Source organism: Canis lupus, chromosome X (assembly GCF_003254725.2).
Source record: "Canis lupus dingo isolate Sandy chromosome X, ASM325472v2, whole genome shotgun sequence".
NCBI classification, from domain to species: Eukaryota; Metazoa; Chordata; class Mammalia; order Carnivora; family Canidae; genus Canis; species Canis lupus.
In genome coordinates this window covers 115,289,388-115,294,622 of record NC_064281.1, presented here as the reverse complement: position 1 = coordinate 115,294,622, position 5,235 = coordinate 115,289,388, and the positions used below count along the sequence as shown (strand labels likewise).

At 41.9% G+C, this 5,235-nt stretch overlaps 1 long non-coding RNA gene across 1 annotated transcript; it reads right to left on the bottom strand.

The window, feature by feature from the left end:
• Positions 1-264: 264 nt before the first annotated feature.
• On the bottom strand, positions 265-3,289 carry LOC112668569 (uncharacterized). The gene is made up of 3 exons (XR_003141723.2): positions 3,198-3,289; positions 1,303-1,388; positions 265-567 (listed from the first exon to the last, which is right to left on the bottom strand). It is a non-coding gene; the product is annotated as an uncharacterized LOC112668569 (long non-coding RNA).
• Between the last annotated feature and the right edge of the window lie 1,946 nt (positions 3,290-5,235).

Below are 5,235 nucleotides of genomic sequence, written 5' to 3'. Positions count from 1 at the left end.
TTATTTTTTAGTTTTTTAAAGATTTTATTTATTTATTCATGAGAGACCGAGAGAGGCAGAGACATAGAAGGAGAAGGAGAAGCAGGCTCCTCACAGGGAGCCTGATGCAGGACTTGATCCCCGGACTGGGATCACACCCTGAGCTGAAGGCAGACGCTCAACTGCTAAGCCACCCAGGCATCGCTAGGTGAATGCTTTTATTTATTTATTTTTTTAAATGGAAATTTATTTATTTATTTTAAGATTTTATTTATTCATAGACACAGAACAGAGAGAGGCAGAGACACAGGCAGAGGGAGAAGCAGGCTCCACGCTGGGAGCCCAATGTGGGACTTGATCCCGGGTCTCCAGGATCACACCCCAGGCTGCAGGCGACGCCAAACCGCTGCGCCACCGGGGCTGCCAAGGTGAATGCTTTTAGAAGACAAGATGAAGACTGTGGTTCTTTCTCTTCATATAAGTAAACATGGAGGAGGTACAGGTATTTTCTTTGAGAATAGGATGCAAATTGGAGTGTAGTGGTTTAACATTGCTTAGAATAATGGAAAAATCCTTGGTGCAGTTATCCTGATGTGAGGGAAGAGAGAGGAAAGGTACACTTGAGTGTGTGAGTGGAACTTGGCCATTATTATATGTTGAAGCCATAGTGTATGCATTCCCCTACCCAGAAAGTTGCTGATCTCTTATATATGTAATAGATGTCTCTTTGTATAGAGAAATGTTTGTAAATAATGTTTATCAATGGTCTTTGGAACACTATTCAGGGTGGAAATGGATATGTGTTTGAGCTGTCTGCTTTGAACTCAGAAGGGCCCTAGAAATCACTTGGATCTTAGGCCTCTTCAGGTTAAGTCGAGTGGTATATTTCCAGTAATGTTTATATGGGTAGATTATATTATGGGACTATGTTTTATAATAGAGTAGCTTACAGAAACACTTTATTCTCTCTCTGGTACTCATGATCCAACCAGGTAGAGGTATAGCAGGTGAAGGATTTTGTACTGCAGAAGTTTGCAAATTGTAACAGGAGATCATCTCGTTTGGTGCTGTGGAAAATCGTTGATAGCGACTCAATGTGGTAGATAGTGTTGAAACTACGTTTCTTTATAGTTCAGGGGGAATGGGAAATTACTTCATTTTGAAGGCATGCTGTGTACAGTGCAATGTCAGAAAACTGTTGATCACATCAACTACGTGTCATTGTTATTTCTGTGTCATACAATAATGCTCAAGAACAATGTTTCTGGTGGTGTTTGTACATTTGAAGGAGGTTGAAGTTGTCAGTGCTTCTGAATTGCCTACCTTGAACTCAAGAGGATCCTGGTAGTAACAGACATTTCACCATCGTTCAGATGTTTTTCATGGTCCATTACTAACAATGTGGCCACCTACAGAGTGGGAAAGATAGAGGCAGTTCATATTAGAAGAATAGAACACAAACATTATTTTTCTTCTTTGGGTCCTCAAAAACATGCAGGCGTAGAAGTATACAGTAGGTGAAAACATTCAAAGTGTTGGCGCTTTGCAAGGAGGAGAGCAGGGATTGATTGTTATCTAGGTTGACCAAATCATCTTTGTTTCATTCTTCGTTATGTGATGGGGGAAAACGATGAAAGCAAATTTTTTTTTGAAAGCAATATTTAAGAGTATAGGGGCTATAGGGATGTGTCCTCACCTTAAAGCCATGGCCATGTGCACTGTGCTGATTATGATTAGAAAAGTGTTGATCACTTAGACTCTATGTAATTGGGGTTTCTCTGTGTTGCATAATACTCAACAAGAACAATGTTTATGATGTCTTTCTATTAATGAGGGTGGGATCTAGTTTCCTGTGTCAGTTTCCTGCCTTGCATTTAGGAACATGCAGCTACCAGTATCTTATGCATCCCCAAAATGATCTTAGTAGTATGTTTCTAGTAAATGTGTATAATTAAGGAAGGTGTACATAAGTTTTCGTAGTAGAAGCTTCTCCTTGGATCCTCAGATGCATGTTGGTAAATGTAGAGTAGAAGAGAGATTCCTACTTACGGAGTTTTGAAAGGTGAAGGGCAGGAAGTCATCATTTTATAAGGTTATGGAAAAATATTTATTCTTCGTAATGTGTCGGGGAGAGATTTTAAAAACTACATTTTATTTTTTTATTTTATTTTTTGAGAGAGAGTACATGCATGTGAAGGAGGGGGACAGAGGGAGAAGGAGGGAGAGAGACAGAATCTATTAGTGAGCTCTATGCTTGACAGGAGGCTTGACCCAGAGCTTGATCTCAGCGACCCCAAGATCATGACCTGAGCTGAAATGAGGTGTCAGAAACTCAATCAACTGAGGCATTCAGGCACCCCTATAATCTACATTTTAGAACTTGAGGGGCCCTCGCTAAGTTTCTACTTGGAGGCATTTTGTGTGCAGAGCATATCCAGAACTGTATAGGTGACTACTTAATAAGACATGTCTAGGTGAGTCCCTCTCAAATAAAAACATTTGTGATGGCCTTCAGAGCAGGGATGGGGATGCATGTGTCTTCTGTTGCCTTGAATACAGGACGGCCTTGGCAGGTACCAGGGCCTGATCTCCAGCATCCCTAAGATGATTTCTTTGGTTCATTCCTAACAGGGTGAATATGCAGAGATTGGAGAATATGACATACTTCATTACAGAAGAAGATAATACAAGAACAATCTGTTCTTTGGATCTCTGAAATCATTCGGGTAAAATTACATCAGGTTTTTGACTTTTGATGCCAGTGAGGAGGCTGGTTGGTACTGTCTAGGTTTATGGAAGAAGCGTGGCCACAGACAACATGATTAGTGGGGTTAGAAGATAAATGGTACATGTTGAATATGTCAGGTGGGCTGGGTAAGGCATGCCTTGGGCTACGTTACAAGCAGTTCCTGGCCCAGAATGGTGCTGATCACATATACTAACTGTGACTGTGCCTCCCTGGGTGGCATAATGTGACCACAACAGCTTATGTGGCGATCTTATGGATGATGGGGTGGAGAGGTGCATGTGTCTTTACCAGAGGATGTCTGCAGACACCTGGCTCAATATCTCAGATTTCCAGAAGATGATTTCAGTGGTTTCTTTCTTTCTTTTTTTTTTTTAAGTGGGCTCCCCGGCTAGTATAAAGCCCAACGCTGGGCGCCATCCCACAACCCTGAGATCAAGACCTGAGCTGAGATCAGGAGTAATACACTTACCCTACTGAGCCACCCAGGTGCCCCACGTGGTGCATTTCTAACAACCTGAAAACCTACAGGTTATAGAATATGAAGATAGTACGTAAGAGAAGAGACCACTGGAACAAAAGTGACTTCATAATAGAAGAGAACCCTAGAACAATCTTGTTTTCCTTGGGTCTTTCTAATCTTCCAGGTATAGACACAGAGGCTGAAGGGGTCATCATGGAGGTAATGATGTATATTGAAGGGTACTGAGTCACATGGTCTACATTTAATGTCAATATATTGGGAGCAGTGAATTATGACAGGGTTTGGGGAAAATGAAAACTGTATTTGAGTAGAAAGGATATTGGGAAGCTCCTCTTACCTAGAATCAGTCTTTGTGTAGTGCCTTGCCCAGAAAGGTCCTGATCACTTAGACTGTGCCTTAGTGTAGTGGCTTTCTACTATAGCAGTGCTCCAAAAGAACAATGTTCGTGTTGTCCTTTAGACTGGTGATGACGATGGATACATGTAGGTCATTAATTGTATTCCTGAAACACATGAGGCCTTGGGTAGTGACTCTGGTCTGCTCTCCAGCATTTCCAACAGGATTTTGGTGGTACATTCCTTACAGTGTGAGCACCAAGACTTTAAAAAGACTAAGGGACTTCCTTATGGTGAGATGAAAACTGGAAATACTTTATTTTGTCTGGTTCCTAATTATCTTCCACATATACTTTAGAGTTCAGGTGTACTCCCATTAGGAAATCTTATGGGAGGATAAGTTGCAGAACAGTAAATGGCACTTACATAAGTTCATGGAAAAATCTTGGCTAAAATAAAATGATGTGGTGAGAGAGTGAAAGTTTCATTTTGTGGTAAAAGGGGACTTGAGCAGGCCCTTGTACCTCAGTCATGCTGTATGCAGTATAACCCCAAGAAAAGTAGGAGTCACCTAGGTTAAGTGTAATGTGTAACGATCTACATAGACTAAAGCACAAACATAACAGTGTCTGGTAAATCAGAACATAATCAGATATAGATGGCTGTGCCCTTGAACCATCTGTCTTATAACATGGAAGGCATTGGGAAGACTTGTGACAGATCAAGAGTTCCCTCAGGATGATTTCCTTGGTTTGCTCCAAAGAATGAACTTGCACAGATTAGGAAAAAAAATTGAATATATTTCCCAGCAAAGGAATGGAACACAGAAAGCAGCTTCTACTCCATGGGTCCTCACAATTGTACAAGTGGCAATGGTGGAGAAGCCAGGGGGATCACCCCGAGGGAGGTTTGCACGTTCCATGGCAATAGTTTAACATTTTGTCCACTTACAGGAGCATGTTTGGTTCAGTCTTCCTGCTCTGGTGGGGAAACAAAGCTACATTTTTGAGTTTGAAAGGGACTTGGCAAGATCTCTCAGGTGAGCCAACCTCTGTGAGGTACCCTACCTACCTAGAAAGGTGCTCAGCATTTAGACATTTTAGTAGCATCTGTCCCCAAAGAATAATGCTCAACGAGGACATGGTTGTAGTGACCTTCAGAATGATAATGTGTATAGACACTCTTGTGTTCCTGTGCTCTCTTGCCTTGAACTCAAGAGGGGCCCTGATTGGCACCTGCGTCTCAGATATCCTCAACTTTATTTGATAGATAGATTCCTAACAGTGTAAATATTTAGAAGATAGGGAAGATGATGATCTTTCCTAAGAGAACAAACTATAGGAACTCTCTTGTTCTCTTCGTCCACATAATCACCTGTGTGATCCTAAGCGAGTGAGGTGATCCACACCATGGAGAGGTTTGTGTATTTCAGGGAAGTGAGCTGGCATTCCTTAAATGTCATCAAAAACTGTTGAATCAAAGTCACAGTGAAGTGGTGTTGAGACTGTGGAAAGCCACTTTAGATAGTTGAATGTTGACGGGGCCAGTCATCTCCATTGATTACAGTCTGCATCGGCTGGCCTAGAAGTGAGCTGATAACACACTCTGTGTGCAGTCACTGCCTTTCTGGGGGAGCAGTGCTCCACAAGCACAACGTTCTTGATGGGCTTGGGACCAGGGAGGATGGCGG